Consider the following 13,012-nt stretch of genomic DNA (forward strand, 5'->3'; position numbering starts at 1 on the left):
CCGGGCTTTCGATGACGCCCAGGCGGTGCCGACCTGTGGACAGGCTCTGCTGGGCTTCAGGCCGTGCCTCTCCTTGGGAATTCTCCGCAGGTGTCTCAGGAAGTGGAGGCGAGGCAGGTGGCTGGCGCTCCTCCCTTCCTCTCTCGCCCTTCAGTTTCTGTGCCCCCGACCCTGGAGGTGGCAGAAACCCGCCGAGCTCCTGGGAACACCTGGGGCGGTCTTCCGGGAGCGCGCGACCGTGCCCCCCTCCCCAGCCTCGCCGGAGGTGTTTGTCTTGGCCTCTGATCCCGGCTCTTTCTGTTTCGCTTTTCCTTTCGCTCGGGGTGGGTACTCCCCGGGGGAAGGTGGCCAGGGCGGGGATCCCAGCTGAGCCCTGGCCCCTAGTCGGGTGCGCTGGCTACAGCTCCCAGGAGGTACGGGGCGCGAACTGCCCGCCCGGAGAGGGGAGGCATTGGTAGTTCGCAGGGCGCTGGAATTTTCCCCGAATGCCTACGCGCCGGCCCCTCCCGACTCTGGTTCTCCTCACCCACTGGTCCGCACTAGCCGCCGGCCGGCCGTCCCGCCCTCTGGACCAGGACTCCAGTTTTGAATTGTGCTACGTACAGAGTTGTTTTTCCCCTTCTGACCCTTTATTTTGCTCGTAGTCTCTGCCCCATCCTCCCGCCCCTGCACGGGCGTAGACGGTGGCTCCCTGCGCCCGGTGCGCTTCTCCAGGGCGCCCCGCGCTCCCCGCTGCGCACGGGCGGTAGCTGGGCTCCGCGCCCTGCGCCCCTCGGACCCGCTCAGGGTGGCGGAGGGTGAGCGACACGCGCCCCGCTGCCCCTGCCACGCCCGTGTTTCCAAGAAGACATGGTCTGGGAGCCCTGAGCGCCGAGATTTGAACCTAGACAAGCTCAGAAAAGTCAAGAAAGGTACCGCTCTCTTCCTCCTTGTGCCTTTGAAACTCGCTGTGGCTGCTGCTTTTGCAAAAGAAATTACTCCTTTCTCTGATCCGGACAGGTCTTCTGGGGCGAGAAATGTGTAGGAATAGGCAGTGCTTGGCAAGTAGGCCTGAGTCTGCCTTAGCGACGGCTCCGCACAAGCCGCTTTTTCCCTTCAACAGTTATCTGGAATGCCAGAACAAACTGGAGGAAATGCAGGCAAATTGTATTGACATAAAGTTCTTATTCAAAGGATCTTTAAAAGAACATCCAGTTAATTTCTTCAAGTGTTATTGCGACTGTATATTGCAAAAGAGTACAATTCACTTGTATTTTATTTATGCAATTCCATGCATTTAAAATTATGATAACTTAAAAGTATTTGTAAAGAAAGTGATTCTTGAAGGATGGCTAACAGTAGACTCTTAAGGATGAGTCAGAAGGTGGAACTCGAAGCAAAGTGGTTGTGAGCAGCTATTTTCCAGTAGACTTTTTAAAAAAACCTACTTTCTAATATTATGTTACTGACATGACCCCACTTGCAAGTAGTACTCATCCTGAGATTTCGGTGTTATTAACTAGGCCGAATTTTAATTAGACTCGGATTTCTCCTGCTGTTTGATGTGTCTTGCAACAGTGGCAAGAAAGGGTTAGATTGACTGCAGGCCCACAGCTTCTGATAGGCAGAGTCTTATGGGCTTATTTTTGTGTCACTGCTTTCTGATGATTTGGAGTGGAACTACAGTTCTGTTTTTAAATGATGCTTTTTGTTTTAATCCCTGCAATTAGTATATCAAATGTCGACAGCTCCGTTACAGTGTTTATCAATGAAATATGTTTATCAGCTATGGAGGATGGAGGATGGAGAGAAACAGTGGTTTCAAGTTTAATGAAATAAGAGTTTGGAAATGGAAGGTTTTAACCTTGGATTTCTTAATCTCAGGTTTGCTGCCTCTGAAGGATTTCAGAAAGGCTGTAGAAGGAGCCCTGAATTCCTGTTTCTAATATGTCTTTGACCCAGACAGTTAAAATTTTTAGAACTTAGAAAACTGTCCTTTTCTTCCCGTTTCTCCTAGAACCTTCTGTTTTGTTAACTGTTCTTCTGAAGCTTTTTTTAATGATGATATAGACAGAGCTGTCTTCAGATACACAATTTGAGTTTTGGCCAATAATGTGAGTAAATAACGACATCTATGAGTCCTTACATACCAAACATTGTTTTCACTGTGCATTTAAAAAAAAATCATCAACATGAACATGTGGTAGAGATTGGATTTTATAGCTGAGGAAATTGATGTATACAGTAATTAAATAACTTCCCCAAGATCACAGAGCTAGAAAGTTGGCACAACTAGGACTCCAACTTCGACAGGTGTGATTGTTGGCATTTTTAAAGAATGATATTATTCCTATTGAAATATTTTCTATAATTTGACAGTGACAATGATTTCATTTCAAGACAGTGTTACGACACTAAAACGTTGGCTTTAAAGTACCACTTATATGGTACTTGTGTAATGGACATTATTAATTATCTATTTAATATCTTTATAATCAAGTAATATTCACATTAATATCCGTATATGTTTGGTTCCTTGGACATTTTCTTTTATGGTCCACATATGAAAGTACTTGTGTAATTTGCATCAGTTTCTGCTGTTTGATTGATGAATAATAGACAAATTTGGATTAAGCTGTACATGGAGTGATCAAAATGTACAGTGAACATTTAAATTTTAAGACATTATTACTTTAAATGACTCATTGCCATTAATCCCCTTCAAAATACTTCCCCTCACTTCAAACATACATATCCCATTATTCTTGCCACCTTCAGAAGCAATTCTGAGAGTTCTCTTTCATGAGTGTTTTTATGAGGTGTGATCAAATATATGGTCAATGCTGCTGTTGAGTGTTATCCAGTAGGAAGGAAAACTGATAAAAACTTTACAGTGTGTCCTCATCCACCTTATTCATGGATCTTCTACCATGTCACCTTTGGCTATGCCTGAAAGTCAAAATAACCATGAAAGATAAACAGTCTGAGTCAATTCAGGACATCTGGGCAACTCTGACAGAGCACCTAAAGACACTCATGGAAGGAGACTTCCAGAACTGGTCTAGGAAATGTTAGGAGCAATGGTGTAAAAGTGTTGTATGGGAAGGTGAGTATTTGGAGGGGGATTAATGGCAGTATGCCTTTTACTGTAATATTTAAAAATGTAAACATTCACTATATTTTTTCAACCACACCTTCATATATCTGTATCTGTCTATCAGAGTAGAATGCCAGGAGTCATGGAGTGATCAGCAGGTAAGAAGTCCCTATTGTTTGGCAACTCCAGTTAACTATTTGGGAACTCCCCTTTTCAGAAGCTTCTATGGTGGCAGCATTGGCAAGAAGCCAGTTTCTTTGTCTAGCTCAACATTAGTTCTCAGATTTACTCACTCAGTCATAACAGTAATTGCATAAGAATATTGAAATTGAGCTGGGCACGGTGGTGCATGCCTGTAATCCCAGCACTCAGGAGGCTGAGGCAAGAGGATTGTCATGAGTTCAGGGTCAGCCTGGACTACATAATGAGTTCAAGGCCAACCTGATCTGGCCTACATAGTGGGACTTTGTCTCAAAAAACAAACAACAAACAAACAAAAAACAAAAGATTATTGAGACTGAACATTGCTTAAATGCTTGCTGAAGTGGTTGGATGGAAAGTTCTGTAGAGGAACTGAGAGAGACTTTGTGGATTTAATGAGTAGTGGAATGTAATTAATAATTTGATGATAATTCTCACTAATTATCAAGCATATGTATATAACATATATGTATGTATCTTATATGGTTATGGATATGTGCATATGTATGCTTACATAGAATATATCACTTGTTAACAGCTGGGGATAGATATAAGGGATTATTTTCTATTCTCCTTCCAGACTATAATGAATAAGGAGATGGGGTAGCCAAGATATCTTGAAAGAGAAACTGAAGTACAAATTATTGTTATTAACAGTATCATTCTAGTAGGAACCTAATATGAATCTGAAAGTTACAGAAAATGCTAAGGGGCTATGTTTCAGGCACCTTGCTGGTATTTCTTCTGCGTGACCTCATTGAATTCTAATAACCATTGTGTTTTAATCCTGGCTGTCAAACAAGGAAAAAAAGATTGTTGCATGCAGAATTTCATTTAGATTAGGACTTCCTAGCAAGATACTCTGCTGAAATTTATTTTGATTTCAAAGTCAATGAGCTCTCTTACCCTTTTCTTTTTTGAATTTCATGTTTTCTTTTCTAGGAAAAGTCAGGTGTACAGTATAACAAAAAATAAAATGCCCATATCCTTGCCATGAAATAGGGCCTCATTTAGGGTAATATAATGTTATTCATTACATTGCTTTATGTTAAGAATGATATCCTCTTTACAATGCTTTATCTTTTATTAGTATTTGTTTGCAAAACATAATCTTTCCATTCCTTGTGTGGATTTGGTACCTGTACATAACACGTCTTAATTTCTTTTTTCTTCCCTTTTCCCTTCCTTCCCTCCCTCTCCTTCCCTCTCTTGGTCCATTTCCCATCTGAAAAAGATCTATTTCCCTACTTTATGTTATCTTTTATTTTGCCCTTTATTTATAATTTGGTTTCTCATATAAAAAGTTATTCAGTGCCGAAATGAAAAATAGGAAAAAAGAGGCTTTTTGAGCTCAGTTCAGTTCAACAACATTATTTTGTTCACAGTTGTATCTGAAGGCAATGTATTTATATCCACCTGCTTGGGGTTTTATCTTACTGCATGGGGAGGGGACTATATAAGACCATATAAAAGTGGAATCCAAAGTCTGAATGCACTGCATAGTTGTGTCTTCTCCCAGTGCTAATGGTTCTTCAGAGTCTTTACAGGTTAACAACATCAGGAAAGTGATAGGAATTATTTCGCTAAATGAAGGAATAGAAACTGAAAATGGTCCTCGAAGGAGATTGAATGTTAATCACAAGATTGGAGGGGGAGAAGAAGAAGCTCTGTTAATCATTTTAGCATATAAAATAAGCTCAAAGAGGACCTAAGTCCTGAATTATCCTTTTCTTTGATTGGCATTGTGCATATCCTTTCTAATTGAAACTTGAGAAAGGAAGTTCCCCCTGTGCTCCCTGGGGCAGCACATATACTAAAGTGAAGCAGCCTCTTCAGACTGTTGGCACTGACCTCTAAAATTTTCAAGGCATTATCCCTTCATTGAACATTTCACAGCTAGGGATCTTGCAATATATTTTCCAGTTTTTTGTTTTCCTTACTCCTCTACAGTAAAAATAAGTATATACATCAAAACTTAAGTTTTTAAGGGATTTTTATTGTTAAAAAGTATCCTTGGTTATGTTGTTTTAAATATGAGTAGTACACAATTAATCAAAATAACCCTTTAACTTTTAATAGTTAGTGGGAATAAAACTAAAACTATATTTTAAATGTGTATTATAGAAGTGCATATGCTTGATATCAGTGTTCTTATTAAAATTTTCTTTTGCATCAGCCTTTAAAATTGCCTCTGTGGGTGTTGCCTTGGGGAGGCAGGGCATATAGTGAGATTGGGCAGGAGAGAGGAACTTGTCTTTCTTTTGTGACTCAATGGGGAAAGGGTTGTTAGGAAAGGGGAAGTGGGAAAGGAGAACTGCCTAGAAATCTGCCTTCCTCGGGCACATTAGGAGCAGCACTGGGTCACTGCTGAAGAGGGCCTCGGTGAAGCGAATGTGGAAAGTAGTTCCCGTAGAATTCTGTGCCTACACAATGTAGCCTTGCTAGGGTGCCCCCCGAAGTGCTTGCTTTTCACTTAGGAGATTTCTGGTCTATTCAACCTACCCCTGCACCCTTCCCTTGGATTCTGGATTAGCGTGACTTATTGTGCTTAAGGCAAAGTGTGCAAGTCAGGCAGGGAGCCCCAGGAAGCTGCCCAAAGACAGCCTTAGGCAAGGAATCTTCACAGGGGCTTGGGGAGACTGCAGGTTCCCTTCATTTCCTCTCCCGGGCCTCTGGGTTCTGCACACACTGGTCCTTCATTGTCAGCCTTCATGAGTCCTGCTCAAAACATCCCCACCCTCTTCAGCTTTTGCTGCCTCTGTTTACGCCTCAGACAGATTTATGATTTTTCCTTTTATGAGCTTATTTGGTGCCATATACATTCCTTTAATAATATTTTGTGTGTCTATAAGTTTGTTTATTTATTTATTGCTGCACCAGGAATTGAACTTAGGGCCTTTGTACTAAACTACATCCCTAGATCCTTTTAGCTTTTATTTTGAGAGAGTCCGGCCAATTTTCTCAGGGTGGCCTCAATCCAAGGTCCCCCTGCTTCATTCTCCAAAATCGCTGAGATTACACCTGCACATTTATTTTCTTATGCATCTGCCTCCACACTTATGCTTTGCATAAAGACAAGTATGTCCTGTGTGTCTAGCAGAGGGATAGTTATGAATTTCATTTGTATTGATTTCAATGAGAGTCAATCAGATTATTCAAATTTGAATTGCTGAGTGGAAAAAGGTAAGGGAGGTAGGAGAGATATAAACAATATTGCAAAAACAATGTTAGACTAATTTAATTACAATGGTATTTTAGGAAAATTAGCTTGGGGTAGAGTTTATTGAAGAAAAAGGCAAATTAAAGATAAGAAACCAGCTAGAAATCCATCCAGCTATTTCATGTGTTAGTCTCATTCCCCTTATCTGCTCAATAGCCCTAGTAATTCTTTCTCTCCATCACTTTTTCCCTCTCCCTATAATAGGTAATTCCCATTACCATGCAGTTATACAATACCATGTAGTTATACAGTAATTCCAGCTATTAAGAAAAGAATTAAACTCATGTTTTTCCCCTTGTGTTTCTTTCCACCACCACTTGATTTTCCCTGCCCACATTTTAAAAGAAAACTTCCAAAGTTAACTACATTCTCTATCTGATGTCTCTTTCTTCCCATCCTTTCTTGAACCAGGCAGGCTGTCATCCCGCTGGTCCCTGAGTGTACACTTTTCTAGGTAGCAAGAATCTCTGCATTGCTAAACCCAGCAGTCAGTTCCTAGTTCTTTTCCTCTGATCCCTTTCTGAAAATTCTTCACTTCTGCATCTGGGCCACCCTTCTCTCTTTATTTCCTTTTTACCTTCCAGCAACTATTTCAATCTCTTCTGCTGGTTCCTTTCTGCACCTTTCCTGGAAACATAGGACAGTTTGAATACTCAGTCCTTGGCCTTTTTCTCCATTTGCATTTATTCCCTGTACGATTTCATTCGGTCTCCTGGGTTTTAATGCCTTCAGATCGATGGTTTATATATTTATATCTCCAGCTGTGGCCTCTCCCTCGAACTGAAGACCCTGTCCAAAGTCTACCTAACACTTCTGAGTATGTATCATTGGATTCCTAACTTCACTCTTCAATCTATCTCTTCCCATCGTACTTCATGGTAGTTGGCCTTTAAGGTACACAGTCACTTAACTGGGCAATCTTGGAGCTGTCCTTAACTTATCTTTTCTTGGGACCACACTGAATTTTCTTCCAAGTCATTCAGCCAAGCCTCCAAAATACTCTCTTACCCTTGTCACTGCTGCCAGCTGGGTCCAAGGCACTATCACGGGTGGAAGTATTACTGCAAGATCTGGTGTTCTCTCTACTGCTGTCCTTGCTTCCCCTCATACTGTAGCTTGTTCACAGCACACCAGCCACATTTATTCAGTTACCTGTTGATGAAGTAAAAATAACCAGCATAAAACAAGAACAAAATGAAACAACATCCCAGAACTCCATGGCTTTTAAAAACTCTGAAATTTATTATTTGCTATGGCTCTGCAATCCGAGCTGCATTCAGCTGGTTGGCTCCTCTTAGGCTGCTGGGAAGGACACATGTGGGAAGTAATAAACCACCCCCATACCTAGTTGTATACCATAAGAACCATTTTATTTACTCAAGTTTAAAAATTTGGACAGGATAAAGTGGTGATGATCTTTCGCTACCACACAATGCCTGGATCTTCAGCTGGAATGACTCAGTGAGTGTCTGAGGTGGTTGGTGACACTGGGTTATGCACATGGGACCTGCAATGTGCTGTCGCCTGGATTCCTTGCTTCTTCCTCACCACATGGCTGGATTGGGCTTCTTCATAGCAGGATGGTACCAGGGATGTCAGATGCTTATAGTGTCCACTTCCTGTCAGAGGAAGCAGGAGTTGCAGGCTTTTAAGGCCTGGGAGTTGATTCCCACACAGTCACATTTGTCTAACTCTTTTGGGAAAAACAAGACAGATGCCATCTCCTATTCAAGTAGAGAGGACACAGATCCCTCTTGTTATGATTAGAGTGTTACACATGTTCAGAGAAGGAAGGGATTGGTATATGGTAGATATGTTGGGAGAATATCTGCCTCAGATGTGAGCCTCTTAAAATATATTAATCAGGTTATACCACTCCTTGATTCAAAACCCTCCTTTACCTTCTCATCATATGATGAAAGCCAGATTCTGTATTTCCCTGGGTGGTCTGCATGTCCCTGGAGATTTGTACCCTTCTTCCCTCACCTGCTACTCCTTCCTTAGGTCACTGATTCACTCACACAGACAACTTTTCCATGCATCAACTGTAATGCTATGTTCTTGTCTGACTATCTTTGAATTTGCTAAGCTTTGAGTTGGTTCTTTTCTCAAATATGGTACACTCTCCCTAACCTCCTTCCAGATTGGGTTGAATATCACCTGTGTAATGAAGGTTTTCCTGACTAGTGTGCTTCAAAGTGCACTCCCAGCAACATTCCCTGCTTCACCTCTTCAGTATACACCTATCACTGTGTGACATGCGCCGTGTTCGTACTACCTTATCTGAACTCTTAAGAGTCAAATGGGTTTTGGAAATACAGATTTCTTTTTTCAGATTTTATCTGGCTATCCTGTAAGATACCTTTAGCATGTATCAAGCATAGAGACACTGCATCAAAAGTGAAATTAAATATAACTCATAAATAGTTTTATGTCAGCTCAATTTGTATTTTGTTAACTAGTGAATTAAAGAAAAACTTTCAGCTTTTAGAGCTCTTTTGGATCTAATCTACTAAGATAAGAGACAATGGACTTTATATGATTTATGTAATTTTTTTTCTTAAATTCTTTTATTGGTACATTTTAGGTATACAACACATTTACATTTACCTTTGGGAACTTGTACCTTTACATGATGCATCTTGGTTAATTTTTTTTCCCCCATTCCCAGCGCTCCCTTCACCCCCTCCAGCCTTCCCTATATACAAAGACTTTATTTCCACTTTTTCCATTTCTCAGCATTTTTCTTTTTCCTTCTTTCCTTTCCCCTGCCCCTCCCACTACCATTACCCTTTGGACCTCTTCTTCTGATTTTGTATTTTCGATTATTCATTCTAATCATTGATACATTTTAGGTATACAGTATAATGACATTCATCATTGGAAATTTGCACCTTAAATAATCTCTCTTGGTTCTTATTTTTCACCCTTGCCCAGCCCTCCCTTCAACCCCTCCATCCCTCCCTATTTACAAAGATTTTGTTCCTATTTTTCCATTTTCTCATATTAATCCCATTCCCTCCTTTCCTTTCCCCTGCCTCTCCCACTTCCTTTCCCTTTGCCCCTTTTCTTCCTATTTAACATTACTTATTATATGTTTTAGCCCTTATTTACACTTTCAGTTTCTCACACCAGAGAAACTCTTCGGTATTTATACACGAGTGTCCTATTTATTTCACTTAAGAGTATCACTGCAATGTGCATCCACTTAGCTATAAATGTCTCTAATTTCTCATTTTTTATGGCTGAGTAGTGCTCCATTTTATAAAAAAGCTCCACATTTTCTTTATCCAGTCTCCAGTTGACAGGCATTTGGGTTGTTTCCAAGTTTCAGCTATCACAAACTGTGCTGCTATGAACATGGGTGCACATATATCACTGTGGTATGATACTTTCAATTCTTTGGGGAAGATCTCCAGCAGAGGAATAGTGGGGTCAAATGGGACTTCCAGTCCTAGTTCTTTGAGGTATCTCCATCCTGATTTCCACAGTGGTTGCACCAGTCTACACTCCTACCAGCAGTGGAGCAGGGTTCCTCTTTCCCCACAGCCCCACCAGCATTTGTTATTGGTTGATTTCATGATAGCAGCCATTCTTTCTGGAGTGAGATGGAATCTCAGCTTTGTTTTCATTTGCATCTCTCAAATGACCAGTGATGTTGAAGATTTTTTCATGTATTTATTTGTTATTTCTACTTCTTTGTCTGAGAAATGTCTGTTCATTTCAGATGCCCGTTTTCGGATTGGGTCTTTAAATTTGGGAGGTCTGATCTTTTTAAATTCTTTATAGATTCGAGATAATAGACCTTTGTCTGAGGAAAAGCAGGTGGAGATTTTTTCCCACATTGTGGGTTGTCTCTTCACACAGTTGGTGGTTTCTCTTGCTGTGCAGAAGCTTTTCAATAAGAAGAGATCCCACTTGTTCATTGTTTGTGCTAGTTCACCGGCAACTGAGGTTTTGTTTATAAAATCTTTTCCTACACTGATGTCTTTAAGAGTTCTACTTAACCTCTGTTCCAGCTGGTTCAGCATTTCTATTTTAATCTTTAGATCATTTTCAATTTTACTTTAGTGCATGGCAAGAGATATAGGTCTAGTTTTAATCTTTGGCAAGTTGAAACCCAATTTTTCCAGCACCATATATTAAAGAGGCTATCTTTCCTCCAGTGAGGGTGTTTAGCTCCTTTATCAAAGATGACATGGCTGAGTGTGTCTGGCGTTGTTTCTGCATCTTCTAATCTGTTCCACTGGTCCTCAGGTCTGTTTCTTTGCCAAGACCATGCCTTTTTTTTTCACAGTAGCTTTGTAGTATAGATTCAAGTTGGGGATTGTGATACCCCCTGCCATACCTCTGTTACCTAGAATTGCTTTTGCTATTCTGGGTCTCTTCTTATTCCAAATGAATTTGTGGATTGTTTTCTCAAGGTCCATGAAGTATGCTGCTGGGATCTCAATGGGAATTGCATTAAATCTATATAGCAATTTTGGAAGTATGGCCATTTTCACTATATTAATCCTTCCTACCCAGGAGCAGGGGATGTCTGTCCATTTTCTGATATCATATTCAATCTCTCTTTTCAGAATGCCATAGTTTTCAGAGAAGAGGTCTTTGATTTCTTTTGTTAGGATGATTCCTAGGTATTTCAGTTTTTTGGATGCTATTGTGAAAGGAATTATTTGCCCTATTTCTCTCTCAGTGAGTCTGTCATTCGTGTAGAGGAAAGCTATTGATTTTTGTGTGTTGACCTTGTAATCAGCTACTTGACTGAATTTGGTTATTAAGTCTAGAAGACTTTTGGTGGAGTTCTTGGGGTCTTCTATATAGAGTATCATGTCATCTGCAAATAATGACAATTTGACTTCTTCATTTCTTACCTTTATTCCTTTTATTTCTTTCCCTTTTCTAATTGCTGTGGCTAATGTTTCCAGAACTATATTGAACAAGAGTGGTGATAGTGGACATCCTTGTCTTGTTCCTGATCTTAGTGTGAAGGATTTCAGTTTATGACCATTTAGTATGATATTGGCTGTTGGTTTTTCATAGATGGCTTCTATCAGTTTGAGGTAGAGACCATCTATTCCAATTTTTTGTAGGATTTTTATCATAAATGCATGTTGGATTTTGTGAAATGGTTTTTCTGTGTCTATGGAGATAATCATATGGTTTTTGTCCTTGGCTCTATTGATACAGTGTATTACATTGATTGATTTTCGTATATTGAACCATCCCTGCATCCCTGGGATGAATCCCACTTGATCAGGGTGTATGATCTTCTTGATGATCTTTCACATTCTGTTTGCCATTATCTTATTAATGATTTTTGCATCTATGTTCATTAGTGAGATTGGCCTATAGTTCTCTTTTTCGGTTGGGTCTTTCTCTGCTTTGGGGATCAAGGTGATGCTTGCTTCCAGGAATGAATTTGGGAGTATTGCTTCCCTTTCAGTTTCATTGAAGAGTTTAAACAGTAGTGGCAGCAGTTCCTCTCTAAATGTCTTGTAGAATTCAGCAGTGAAGACATCAGGGCCCAGGCTTTTCTTAGTTGATAAGTTTTTAATTACATTTTCAATTTCATTGGTTGATACTGGGGTGTTCAGAATTTTTAGGTCTTCTTCGTTCAACTTTGGTAAATCATATGTGTCTAGGAATCTGTCCATGTCTTCTATGTTGTCCATCTTATTGGCGTATAGGTTCTGGAAGTAGGTTTTGATGATCCTCTGGATTTCTGCTGGGTCTGTTGTAATTTCACCCTTTTCATTCCTAATTGCATGGATTTGGGCCTTTTCTTTCCTTTTTCTGACAAGGTTGGCTAAAGGTTTGTCAATTTTGTTTATTCTTTCAAAGAACCAACTCTTGGCTTCATTGATTTTTTTGTATCATTCTCTTAGTCTCCATTGCATTGATTTCTCCTCTGATCTTAATAATTTCCTCCCTTGTATGAGCTCTGGGGTTGTCCTGCTGTTCTTTTTCTAGAAGCTTGAGGTTCAGCATCAGGTTGTTTAATTGGGCTCATTCTGTTTTCCTAATATGCATATTCACTGCTATGAATTTCCCTCGTAAGACTGCTTTCATTGTGTCCCATAGATTCCAATATGTTGTATTGTCATTGTCATTTAATTGAAGGAACTGTCTGATTTCTTCTTTAATTTCCTCTGTGACCCATTGGTTACTGAGAAGTGTGTTGTTCAATTTCCATGTGTTTATGACAGTTTTTGAGTTTCTTTTGCTATGGATCTCCAATTTCATCGCACTATGGTCTGAAAATATATAAGGGATAACTTCAATTCCTTTGCACTTACTTAAACATGTTCTATGTGTGAGTATGTGGTCTATTATTGAGAATGACCCATGTGCAGCTGAGAAGAATGTGTATTCTGATTTTGTGGGGTGGAAGACTCTGTAAACGTCTGTTAAATTCATTTGTTCAAGAGTTCAATTGAGTTCTAGTATTTCATTACTTATTTTTAGTCTAGTTGATCTATCTATTTGTGACACTGGGGTGTTGAGGTCCCCCC

The 13,012-nt window shown here is 40.2% G+C and overlaps 1 protein-coding gene across 1 annotated transcript in view; it reads left to right on the forward strand.

Annotated features, from left to right (window-relative positions):
- Positions 1-324: 324 nt before the first annotated feature.
- Positions 325-13,012, forward strand: part of Il15 (interleukin 15) — an 83,643-nt gene continuing 70,955 nt past the window's right edge. The window contains exon 1 of the mRNA XM_004868894.4: positions 325-911. The gene's annotated coding sequence lies outside the window, so the exon portion shown is untranslated. The remainder of the gene's footprint in view (positions 912-13,012) is intronic.

This window comes from Heterocephalus glaber, unplaced genomic scaffold, assembly GCF_053883595.1.
Source record: "Heterocephalus glaber isolate CG9 unplaced genomic scaffold, H.glaber_assembly_v1.0 deba00001587, whole genome shotgun sequence".
Classification (NCBI taxonomy): domain Eukaryota; kingdom Metazoa; phylum Chordata; class Mammalia; order Rodentia; family Bathyergidae; genus Heterocephalus; species Heterocephalus glaber.